We start from the raw sequence: 13,610 nt of genomic DNA, 5'->3' as shown, positions 1-13,610 counted from the left end.
CGGGGCGGCGACGTCGACGGGGGCGGCGACGAGGGGCGGGGACGGCCGGGGTCGGCGACGAGGGGCGGGGGCGGCGACGTCGACGGGGACGGCGTCGATCGGGGCAGGGCGGCGCGGCGGAGGGAGGAAACAGAGTGAAGAAACAGAGAGAAATTAAATTTTTTTCAAGTGTTGTATATATAGGATGGACCTTTAGTACCGGTTGGAGCCACCAACCGGTACTAAAGGTCTGTTTTGGCTAGGCCAAGCGGCGGGAAGCGCCCCCCTTTAGTACCGGGTGGTGGCTCCAACCGGTACTAAAGGCCCCCCCTTTAGTACCGGTTGGAGCCACAGCCCGATATTAAAGGGGGTGCGCTGGCTCCAGGCGGTGCGCAAGTTTAGTCCCACCTCGCTAGCCGAGGGGCTACCGCACTGGTTTATAAGCCCCAGTGCGGTAGCTCTCTCGAGCTACTCTCCTAAGCAGGCCTACTGGGCCTACCTATCCTTTTCCGCCTAGTGGGCCTGTTGGGCCTTTGCGGGCCTGCATTCTGGCCCAACAAAAGGTTGTGTTCATAGTCGTATGCAGGCCGCTTTGGCCCACTAGGCGGGCTTTTTTATTTTCTTAATTTTTTTCGCTTTATTTATTTTTTTTTTATTTATTTTTGAGTTGTTTTTGCTGTATTTAGAGTTTCTTTGTGAATATTTTTGCTTTAGGTACAAAAAATTACAAACTTTCTGTTAGTGCCGGTAGTTTTCAAATTTGAATAGTTTAAATTTTGAATTATTTGAAATTTGTGTGAATCACTAGTTTGTGAATAACTTAACTTTGAAAAAAGATTTTTCAGTGATTCTTTTTTCTTATGTTTAATATTAGTGTGTTTTATCATTATATTAAATTTGGTAATGCTTAGGTTATTTAAAAAAAATGAAATGCCTTTGTAACAGTTCAATTTTCGTCGAAAACCCTGATACTTCGAAAGAGATTGTCTATTTTGTACACGAAGTGCATCCAGTTTTTGCCGTAACCCTCTCTACTTTTTTGCACATGCTATTTGTATGAAATTATGATACCATGCCAACTTTCAACCTTTTATGAGTTCATTTGAAATGATTTTCAATTTCAGGGTCTTTTAGCTGGAAAAAAAATCAGTAAATGCATGAAAAGAATTTGTTTGCACATAAATTTTCTTCGTGTTTCAAATGCCAAAACACATAACTAACCTAACTATTACAGACATTCCCTCCTGGGTGTCAAACACAGAAGAAAGTGATGATAGTGAAGTCGATCACATCCCAGATCTTTGGGTGTGAAACTTTTTCTTCGCGTGTGTCCCTTTGCACCGTAGCCATGGAAAATCTTCATCATTTAACTGGATGCTCGGGTCAATATTCACTGTGAATGGAGCAATTTCATCAAACTTTTCATAATCTTCTGACATGTCCGTCTTGTCATCCACTCCCACGATGTTTCTTTTTCCTGAAAAAATTATGTGGCGCTTTGGCTCGTCGTATGATCCATTCGCTTCCTTATCTTTTCTTTTTCTTGGCCTGGTAGACATGTCTTTCACATAAAAAACCTGCGCCACATCATTGGCTAGGACGAATGGTTCGTCTGCATATGCAAGATTGTTGAGATCCACTGTTGTCATTCCGTAATGCGGGTCTTCCGTTACCCCGCCTCGTGTCATATTGACCCATTTGCACCGAAACAAAGGGACCTTCAAATCACCTGATCCATAGTTAAGTTCCCATATGTCCTCTATGTAACCATAATATGTTTCCTTTCCCGTGTTGGTTGGTGCATCAAAGCGGACACCACTGTTTTGGTTGGTGCTCTTCTTATCTTGGGCGATCGTGTAAAATGTATTCCCATTTATATGGTACCATTTGAAAGTCATTATATTCGAAGATGGTAACTGGGACAGCGAGTACAGGTCATTTTGAATATCGCCATCATTCAGGGCACGTTTCTGCAAACAACCGGCGAAAGTCCTCGTTTGTTCGTGTGTAATCCAGTCGTCAGACTTCTCCGAGTGTTTGGACTGTAGAAAATTCTTGTGTTCCTCCATATACGGAGCCACCAAGGCGGAATTCTGTAGAACTGTGTAGTGTGCTTCAGTGAGAGAATGCCCGTCCATACATATTATTTGATGCCCTCCTAGCGTGCCTTTTCCTTCCAGTCTGCCCTTATGCCGCGATTCAGGAACACCAATCGGCTTAAGGTCAGGAATAAAGTCAATACAAAACTCAATGATCTCCTCATTTTCATGGCCCTTGGAGATGCTTCCTTCTGGCCTAGCACGGTTATGAACATATTTCTTTAAGACTCCCATGAACCTTTCAAAGGGGAACATATTGTGTAGAAATACAGGACCCAAAACGTTAATCTCTTCGCAAAGGTGAACTAGGACGTGCGTCATGATGTTGAAGAAGGATGGTGGGAACACCAACTCGAAACTGACAAGACATTGCACCAAATCATTCTGTAACCTTGGTATGATTTATGGATCGATTACCTTCTGAGGGATTGCATTGAGGAATGCACATAGCTTCACAATGGCTAATCGAACGTTTTCCGGTAGAAGCCCCCTCAATGCAACCGGAAGGAGTTGCGTCATAATCACGTGGCAGTCATGAGACTTTAGGTTCTGGAACTTTTTCTCTGGCATATTTATTATTCCCTTTATATTCGACGAGAAGCCAGACGGTACCTTCATGCTGAGCAGGCATTCGAAGAAGATTTCCTTCTCTTCTTTGGTAAGAGCGTAGCTGGCCTGACCCTGATGTATGCCGTCATTTCCGTGCATACGTTGCTGCTCCTCTCGTGCCTCTGGTGTATCTTTTGTCTTCTCATACACGCCCAAAAAGCCAAGCAGGGTCACGCAAAGATTCTTCATCACGTGCATCACGTCGATTGCGGAGCGGACCTCTAGGTCTTTCCAATATGGCAGGTCCCAAAATATAGATCTCTTCTTCCACATGGGTGCACGTCCGTCAGCGTCCTTCGGAACAGGTTGTCCGTCAGGACCCTTTCCAAAGATTACCTTCAAATCCTTGACCATATCATGTGCATCAGCACTAGTACGGTGGCGAGGCTTCGTCCAGTGATCCGCCTCACCTTTGAAATGCTTGCCTTTCTTTCTTACAGGATGCCTTGTCGGAAGAAATCGACGATGTCCCAGGTACACATTCTTCCTACAACTATCCAAATATATACTATCGGTATCATCCAAACAGTGCGTGCATCCGCGGTATCCCTTGTTTGTCTGTCCTGAAAGGTTACTGAGAGCCGGCCAATCATTGATGGTCACGAACAGCAACGCCTTTAGGTCAAATTCTTCCTGTCCGTGCTCATCCCACGCACGTACACCTATTCCATTCCACAGCTGTAATAGTTCTTCAACTAATGGCCTTAGGTACACATCAATGTCGTTGCCGGGTTGCTTAGGACCTTGGATGAGCACTGGCATCATAATGAACTTCCGCTTCATGCACAACCAAGGAGGAAGGTTATTCATGTGCTATGGTTGCTGCTCTGCTCCCCAGAAGTATTAATGCCATCTGCGCTTAGACCAAACCATACGTTCCTTGGGTCACCTGCAAACTCCTCCCAGTACTTTCTCTCGATTTTTCTCCACTGCGAACCGTCAGCGGGTACTCTCAACTTTCCGTCTTTCTTATGGTCTTCTGCGTGTCACCGCATAGCCTTCGCATGCTCTTTGTTTTGGAACAAACGTTTCAATCGTGGTATTATAGGAGCATACCACATCACCTTGGCAGGAATCTTCTTCCTGGGGCGCTCACCCTCGACATCACCAGGATCATCACGACTGATCTTATAACGCAATGCACCGCATACCGGACAAGCGTTCAAATCCTCGTAGTCACCGCGGTAGAGGATGCAGTCATTAGGGCATGCATGTATCTTTTGCACCTCTAACCCTAGAGGGCAGACAACCTTCTTTGCTTCATACGTACTCTCGGGCAATTCGTTATCCTTTGGAAGCATTTTCTTTATCATTACCAGCAACTTTCCAAATCCCTTGTCAGATACACCATTCTCTGCCTTCCATTGCAGCAATTCAAGTGTGGTGCCCAACTTTTTTTGTCAGCTTCGCAATTCGGGTACAACAATTTCTTGTGATCCTCTAACATGCGCTGCAACTTTGTCCTCTCCAGATCACTTGCGCAGTTTCTCTTTGCATCGGCAATGGCCCGACCTAGATCATCAGCGGGCTCATCTGATGCCTCTTCTTCAGCTTCTTCCTGCATTGCCGGCTCAGCTTCTTCCCCCATTGTTGTATCATCGTATTCAGGGAACCCATGGCCAGGATAGCCGTCGTCGTCCTCTTCTTCTTCACTGTCTTCCATCATAACCCCTATTTCTCCGTGCTTGGTCCAAACATTATAGTGGGGCATGAAACCGGACTCAAATAGGTGGACGTGAATGGTTCTTGACGTAGAGTAACTGTGACCATTCTTACAGCCACCACATGGACAAGGCATAAAACCATCCGCCCGCTTGTTTGCCTCAGCGGCAAGCAGAAAAGTATGCACGCCATTAATGAACTCGGGAGAGCATCGGTCATCATACATCCATTGTCGGCTCATCTTCATTACACAACACCGAATAGACCAAATTAATACAAGTTCATACATAAAGTTCATATACACCACTTAATTAAATGCAACATACAAATAACTCTCTAGCTAAAGAATTTAAATGCAACAACAAATGCGATGAACATCGCAACTAAGGTAACAATTGATCCAACAACATAATGATACCAGGCCACACTACTATCAATGGCATATTTTCTAATCTTTCTAATCTTCAACCTCATTTTCTCCATCTTGATCTTGTGATCATCGACGACATCGGCAACATGCAACTCCAATTCCATCTTCTCCCCCTCAATTCTTTTCAATTTTTCTTTCAGATACTCGTTTTCTCTTTCAACTAAATTTAACCTCTTGACAATAGGGTCGGTTGGAATTTCCGGTTCACATACCTCCTAGATAAATATATCTATGTCAACTTGATGGGCATAATTTGTCATAAACACGAAATGCAACAACTAGTTTTAAAAGAGAATATACCACATCCGAATCATAACAAGGACGAGGGCCGACGAGGACGGATATCAAAACCATGGCACTATGTATAAAAAACAATGTACGGGTAAGATAATTATACGAGTAAGTATATATCCAAATCACACAAACATCAATTTGGTAATGTAAAACATTCATGAACAAGAGCCTCACCACAAGGTGGTGCCGGCGACGGGACGGTGCGGGCGATCGACGGTGGTTACGACGGAGATTTAGAAGGCACTAAGTAAACCACACCTACATATGCAAACTAAGTGTTATTTTTGACCTCAAATTGCATATAAATCAAATACTAGCAAATATAATTCCTCCCAAATTAATCACTATACAAAGCATTGCAAGAGCTAATCTAGCAATGAGAGTTGAAAGGACAAAGTTGCTAACCTTTGTGATCATTTGAATGGATGGGGGCCTTCAAATCTTGACAAATTTTGGGGAAAATTGTGAGGAGCTCGAGGAAGAGAGGGGAAGAACAAAGGAAGTGTGGGGAAAGGGGAAGAACAGAGTGGCTCGGGTGGACGAAGCGTTTATGTACATCGACCTTTAGTACCGGTTCGTGCCACGAACCGGTACTAAAGGTGCTAGAGGGGCCCCAGACTGACAACACCCTGCCACCACTCTCTTTAGTACCGGTTCGTGGCACGAACCGGTGCTAAAGGTTCGCCACGAACCGGTACTAATGAGAACGGCCGGCTACCCGTTGGAACCGGCACTAATGGACACATTAGTGCCGGCTCAAAATCAAACCGGCACTAATGTGTCTCATATTAGGTCCTTTTTCTACTAGTGAACGAAATTAATCAACACTCCGACAAAACATTGGAACTTGTAAGAGAATCCCTGCAAAACCCCCGCTCGAGGGGATATCCCAAAAGTACAACATTTGCAGAGATGTCATTATAACTGCAGTACAACACTATGCCACACTCAATGCAAGAAACTCAGCTTTTCATGTTTGGATTGCAAGAATAGAGACCATAGGAATTATCTCAAACTAATCTTTTTTATGTGTTCAATCTCTGAAATTTTACTTTGTTTCTATGATAAACATGACATACATCAGTCCTTCAAAAAAATCATGTGTTTTTCATGTTGTGCAACCAAACAATCTACTATACCACACATTACCATGTTTTTAATTCCTATACGAGTCATGCCATGCCATATATATGTGGCCGTATGTTTCAGAAATCTTCCCAACCAAAGAGAGCATTCATGCTTCTATGCGTTTAGTCTTTAGTATATTGCCAATAAATTTAGAATATATGTTGTACCCGAAATTATATGCGCCAAATTTATGTTCAATGAGTCTATAATAAACATTTGTGGGCTAAAAACAATACCATATGTCGGGTTTCCCGACAAGAGTGCTATCCTATCAACATCGGCCCTAATTACAGCTGTTGAAATATGACCCAGGACATTCAATTTGAATGCCCTAACTTGTGCATAGTTTCTGAAATGAAGACAATTTTTTGCCTCGTCTCTTTGATTAAGGAAAATGTAGCCAAATTAATTACAAAAAATGGGCTAAAATCAAGATTACAACTAACAAAATACTAACATGGCACCGAAGCCAAGCCAAGCTAAACACACACCGTTGTAGAGTCCCACACATCACGCTCTCTGATGCATAGTGAAAGTGAAGCACTACATTTGAGGTCGGTTGTGTCAGAGATCAAAGACTCAGGAACACTGAAGATTCGGAAATTTCATCAACTAGCCTTGAATTGGAGGTGAACTAGCTAGGGTTTCTATTGCCCAAAAAAGGGGGAAATAGGCCAACCACTCAATGATGGCTAGGGTTTATACCCCGGTGGCCCGGTGCCGCCGTACGGTTAGCCGGACCTGGCCTCCAGGAAGAGTAGAGGAAGTGGAGGAAGGAGGAAGGAGAGTTACCTCAGAAGGCAGATCGGGGACGCGAGTCGGTCGCAATGCGAGCAGATTGGCGGGCAGGTCCAGGGCGGCGGCAAGAGGGTTGAATAGGTGTGCTGCAAGGGAGTTGGGGGATGGCTAGCTAGTCTGGTCACTTAGTAGTAGCGCGGGTTGTCTCACATGCGCTACAACTATTTGCTTAGTTGTCGGAGGCGTCTGAGGTTACTGGTGACGACTTGAACAGAAGTCTGAACCATGTGGTATATTCCTGTAGCGACCCAACCCAAATGGATCAAAGTCTCTGTGCTTAAGTGTCATCCCTGGATCGGTATGCTGACACATACAGTACTCGAGGAATTATAACAGAGTTCAATCACACATTTTATTACATCGAGATCCTCAAAAGAGTATTTATTACAATAATATGGCCAAAGGCCATCTAAAATAAAATAACTGTGGGAGCATCGAAGGTAAATGAGTCCATCCAACTCCACGGCAAACTGAGTGTAGAACAACGACCTATCGCACCTTTAGTCCTCGTCGGAAAAGTCCGCAACATGAGACGTTCAGCCGTGTAGGTCAGCACATGGAATATGCTGGCAATTTCACACCATAGAATAATAATGAAAAAGAAACTATCTTTATATGCAAATTTAGCTGGTGGAGGCTCTCACTTTAATTTTTGCATAAAGCCAATTTTACCCTACAACAAAGAAATAAAATTTTATTTATTACTAAATTAAAATGCCATTATTGAGAAGGTTCCTCCATCTCAATCCCAAAATTCCCAAGTTATTAGTAACCCAATAATTTGATTAAAAAGAGTGATGAGATCAACCAATAATTCACTTCTAGATACTCAAGTTGTCCATAACCGGGGACACGGATAATCATGATTAGTTTGTACACTCTGCAGAGGTTTGCGCACTTTTCCCCACAAGACTCAACCACCTTCATAATCGGAAGATCGAGACATAGCCTTTCAGAAGCGTTTGCCCTTAACCCTGGGTAGACCGGTACACCTACTTTCCCCTACATCAGCTAATCTACCACGGAAAGAGGTCACACAACTTACTCAACTATTCCAGAGCACATAATGGCTTGTGGCTGCACACGAAATTTTCTAGGCATGAAATATCTTATGATCCCTTTGAGCCTGGGTGGCGGACCTAGGGTAATCACACGGGTACTCCGGGATTCCCCTTGGGAAAGCACTGGTTTCTCCAGGTACCCCAAACAATCCACCCAGATGTGTATTAAAGTTTCCACCTTATGTTGTCCCAAAATTGTTATCTGTCACAACTTGCATGAATCACACATACCAATCCCCGTCTACGAGCATGGCTAAGCAATATATGATATAACGAATATTCCCGGGGTGATCAAAGGTCATAGCTTTCTACCACATGAACTACAAAGCATATCCACATGTTCCCAATCATACTCATGCAATCTTCGAGGGTGAAACTAATGCATAGTAAAACTGGATATTAAAAATTATGATCAAAGTGTGAACTTGCCTTGCTGACGACCGTTGAACTCTAAAGATTCGTAGTAGCAAGCCTCGCACTCCGGATGATCTAGAGTACGCAAGCTAACATACATAAGCATACAAGCAAAGATCCAAAAAAGAAAGCAAATAAAAGACTTCAAAAAACTTCAAAAACAACCAAATAAAGTTTCTGCACAGAACGAAAATTTTACTGCAACAAAATTAAATGGTTTTGGTTTTAACACAAAGTACAAGTCACTAGCTTCGATTTGCAAAAAGAATCACCTAAAACGGAGTTACGAAACTCGAGTTACGGCCTAACGAAGTTTGAATTCAGATCTGTTTGAATTCAAATTTTAAAATTTTCAAAAATATTTTTCGTTTGGTTCTCTAGATAGAAGGGATTTCTATGAATTAGTAGGAAAAAGAGTCAACTAAATCGGATCTATAGACTAAAAGATATACTAGAAAGAAGATTTGGTAAAGAATCTGAATTTGGAAAAAGTTCCTGAAAAAGAAAAAAAATCGGCCAGGGACAAGTGGCGCTCTGTGATTCGCTGGCTGGGTGCTTACCGGACTTGTCGCCGGAGATGAGGAAGATGGTGGATCTGGTGTGCTTCGGCGAAGGATGTGTGCGGGACGGTTTAGAGGATGATGAGGCGGATCCGGGCAGCAGTGCGACGGGATCGTTCTCGTCTCCTGGCGCGGTGGAGAAGCCGCCGGAATACACGAACTCCGGCGAGCAATTGGCGAGGTTAGGGAGGGAGATATCTTTTGAAAATAGGGGGCTTCGGTCGAGGGCTGAGAGGGGCTTCCAGGGGTGCTTTATATAGGGCTTGGGGAGGTCTGGAGATGAGCTGAGCGTTGCCGACTATATGATGTTAATGGTGGCTGTTACTTGGGCTTCTAATGGCCATTAGAGGGGGAATTAAGGGGCACCAGTGAAGGAGAAAAGGTAGAGGGAGGCAAGGGGAACCGATTCAGAGCGGTTTTTGGAGCGAGGAAGAGGAAGGGAGGGGTGGGGTGCTAGGGTGGGGTGCTGCCTGCGTGCGTGCATACATGTTTCTGTAACGTTGAGAGGAAAAAGAAGATAGCGTCTGGGCATGGGCCTGCTGGGCTGCGTTTTTTTTAACCTCTTTCTTTTACATAAGCAAAGAAACACCAAAAACAAAATAAATATAAGTATAAAAATCCAGAAAATTCACATAGTTATATGGTCTTATATACGACCTAGTGAACTTTTATCTGGCCTAAAATGCAAGTTAAAAAAAACATTTTTGCTAAACTAATAAAATAAATTGCAAATAAAACCCAACAAATATATTTTGGTTCCAAATTCAAATTCCAATATTTTCCTTCTGATTTTTAAGAAGTAATTTTATCTTCTCTGTTTATTTTATTTTTGGAATAATGGAAATAAATTTTTGTGGAACCAAGTTTGATCCAATTTCCAAATTTTGAAATTTCAAAAGTGGGTTTTAGGGAAACTTCCAACTCTCTCTTTTGGTCCTTGAGTTTCTCAAAGTTCCTTGGATCAAAATCAAATAATACAAGTGGGACAAAAATGCATAAATCATGGATGCATATGAATGATCTATTTATAAACATCCAAATTGAAAATTGGGATGTTACATTTCCCAAGGTGAACCAACGCGTCACACATGCGTAGTCTGACTAATGTCCCATAGTGTGACTAGTGTCCCAAGAAGTTAATGGAGATGTCTTCCATTTGCACGTTGTCATCGGAGGAGTCCTCCCGCTGACTGCCGGCCTGCCAGCCACTAGCAATGGCGGCCATCTCCTTCTTTTGCTCTAGTTTCATCCCGTCGCAGAGAGCTTTGGGGGAGGAGGGATCTATGGCAGGGAGTGGTGCGGAGAGGGATGACTGCGGCTATGACCGATGTAGCGGTATACATAGCACCGGTGTGCGGCGGAGAGACGGACGGGTGGCGTCGGAGGAGACGTCTTGGCAACCACGTGCAATCAATGCGGGCGGCAGATGGACAGACGAGCGGCCATCATGTTGTTTGAATGCGCGTAGTTGCCTACACTGGGAAGCCGCGCGGGCGGCTGCCTCTCGGCCGATGCTCCACTTCATTGCCGGCGCCAGTAAACGGTCGCATCCAACTCTGGCCGTGCGTGAATGCAGGCAGTGACTAGCTGACCGTTTCGGACGGAAATGCGTGCGGTCACGGGAGGAGGGTTTGGGTGGGCCAAGGTTGCCAGAAGCGGGCTTAGGAGCAGTCCAGCCTCAAAAGCCGCCCCGAGTGCGTTCGTCTCCTATTTGCGGGAGAAAACACATCTGGACTGCTCTGCGGACTGAAGCTTCCACAGTTTGGATAACGTGTTCTGGACGCATGAGGGAGGTTTGCCCGTCCGTGTTGGAGATCCCGTAATGTGTTAAAGCTAGCAGGCGATCTTTTGTTTTGTTATGAACGTTGTTTGGTACCACAGTCGACTCAACAACCCGTCAACAAAAATGACCCGTCAAAGGTGACTAGTCAGCGAGGACTGTTTTCGTACTCCTAGTATTTTTCAACACGGTATATGTGGGTAAGGTAACGATTTAACAGATGCTTCGGAATAAGCTGCACACGACTTGGGACTTTGTTCGATCCTGATCGAGTCAAGGACGACTGGTCACCAGTTGCGTCGCAATCTCAGCTGCATAATCAAGAGAATTCATGCACGTCTAGGGTACACTGTACACAGTTCAACGGCGCGTGCTCGCCAACAACAGTTCTACCGGAAGCTAGCTACTCCTATCCTATATAAGCTAGGACCGACGCCCCGACTCTGCACTGCAGTTCTTGTGGTCGTGAAGATGTCGACAAGCACAAGGTCCAGGTTCATCGCCGTGTTGCTGCTACTAGTGACCCTCCAACTCATCATCGTGCTCGCCCACGGGAACGCAGAAACTCCAGGAATAGTCTGTAAGTGCATGACTACTATTACACGCCTTTGTAACATCGATTTGCCGACACTTTTTTTTCTCCTATTGCCATGTACTGTATGCGCTCTTTCCATTTCGAAATTGCTGTGCATATGACACTTTGTGTCCTAGACCATTTTGGCACCGTTAGAGTATTCAGGCCAAAAAATATGGATGGTTTGTCCGCAGCGCCGTACGTCTATCGGACATGCATGGAAGGTCTGAAGTATAGAAGCACTCCTTCCACTTTGCCATGCATGTCTAGTTTGTAGTTATATGACAGAGTCCGGTCTCTCAGTATTTTGACACTATGATAGTGTCAAAAAACATCTTACATTTTGAGACAAATGGAGTATATCTCGAAGTTTTATAGCTCAAACCCTATGGTAATATATAAACCCGTTAAGCCTCTAGAGAAGGTGTTACAAATCTTATGTAGTATTGCTAGTTCTTTTTTCAACTAGATTTGGTCAGTTATGAATTTGTTTTATGTACTTTCAAGGAAACCTTCTAAACAATTAAGTTTTAGACTGGGTAAATTTTTTATCGAAGCATGTTCAAGGCCAAAACAAAATCGAAACGGAGCATGTATCAATTAGAACGAGTTTGACATTTAGACAATGCCCACTTTGGGTTTATTCAAACTGAAGGCTCTTAATGGCTGGGGCACGTTTGTCCAAAAGCCAGCCGTTAACATACTCACAGCTGAATTTAGTTTAATTAAATTTAAGTTCCAAAAATAGGTCATGTAACATAACTTCTTGCAAACAATTGTCAATCTAATATAAATTAATAAGCTTTGGTTTGTTCATACTAAGGACAATACTTAATCCATTCAGCCATATGGACACTTAATCCATTCAGCCATATGGTACATATGTTTCCCCCAATGAACCATGAACAAACAATCATGTCGTACTTTTTTCAGTGACAATATGGACACTTAATCCATTCAGCCATATGTACCATTTCCTTTTCACAACTTAACAACCTAGGTTGTGTTTTACTTCATGTCTTGCATTTCTATACACCTATATAACAACGAGGCACACCTTGGTGCACGATACCTGTCTTGAGTGTTCAAGTGTTGACTAGAAACAGAGATAATTTGGAGACATAGTTTCTGCTCCCAGGTGTAGGTGCAGCCCAGATGAACAGTAAAATCCAAAAGAAATCTGTATTTTTTGTGATAAACATTGATGACAGTTTCACCTGCATACGAATTTTTGTGATGAAATCACATTCGTGAAGGTCCGGGAAAAATTAATGCTTCAAAACTATTTTGGAAAGCATTTTGGAGCATTGATTTTGTTAATTTTCCCCGGTCCTCCACCAATGTGATTCTATCACGAAAATTTGCATGCGGGTAGAAAATTAAGAAATGTTTGTTGTAAAAACAGATTGTTTTGATTTTTTTTTGGATTTTATTATTCATAGCAGTGGAATTTGAGCTCGCGGCTAGGACACTTTCGAGAAATTGGTTGGTCTGGACTAGATCGTTGGCTCGTCATTCCGAAAAAATAAGCATATTGCGTCTGTCCATATTGTTTGTTCATGGTTCATTGGGGGAAACATGGGTGATCTTGTTTTTTGTTTCGAGAAATCTAACGACCACTTGGCGAGTAAAACAATTGCTGCGGTCTGGAATCGAACTGCGGTCTCCAAGAGAAGACCTACAGCAGCCTACCACCACACCACAACGCATCTTTTTGTTAGGTAAACGATAGTTATCATACTTTACCCTACAGAGCCACGTCCGCATAATTAAGACACCGTTATTTTGCCCGTTCTTGTGCGTTGATTTACGAAATAAATTTCAAGCCATTCGCTTCTTCCATTTGATTGTCCGTGCAGCCATCCCATTTAATGCCAACAATTTTTTTCAACGTCATCTTTTGATTGACTCATCAAGTGCCAATGCTAGTACTTTTTTTTTTCTCTGTGCATTTTTAGTGCCACGGTTTCCTTTTCTTTTCTCTGTTGCATGCACGCACGATCCGTTCCAGATCCGATTTTCTTGCTCTCCTCCCTGTCCATGTTTTCCCTCTCCAGATCCTTTTGTTCGCCAGATCCAATTTTCTTGCTCTCCTCCCGATCCATTTTTTCCCTCTCCAGATCTTTTTTCGTTCAAGATTTTTTCACGCAAAAATTGGTTTGAACAAGAGAGGATTCGATCCTCTACTGCGTATGCATAAAAACGACTTAATTTAGTGTTTG

General features: G+C 43.4%; 1 pseudogene; it reads right to left on the bottom strand.

Moving 5' to 3' along the window:
- Positions 1-1,295: 1,295 nt before the first annotated feature.
- LOC119290073 lies at positions 1,296-4,590 on the bottom strand (annotated as a pseudogene).
- Between the last annotated feature and the right edge of the window lie 9,020 nt (positions 4,591-13,610).

This window comes from Triticum dicoccoides, chromosome 4A, assembly GCF_002162155.2.
Source record: "Triticum dicoccoides isolate Atlit2015 ecotype Zavitan chromosome 4A, WEW_v2.0, whole genome shotgun sequence".
Classification (NCBI taxonomy): Eukaryota; Viridiplantae; Streptophyta; class Magnoliopsida; order Poales; family Poaceae; genus Triticum; species Triticum dicoccoides.
The sequence above is the reverse complement of the archived record's forward strand: the minus strand, read 5'-3'. Positions and strand labels throughout refer to the sequence as shown.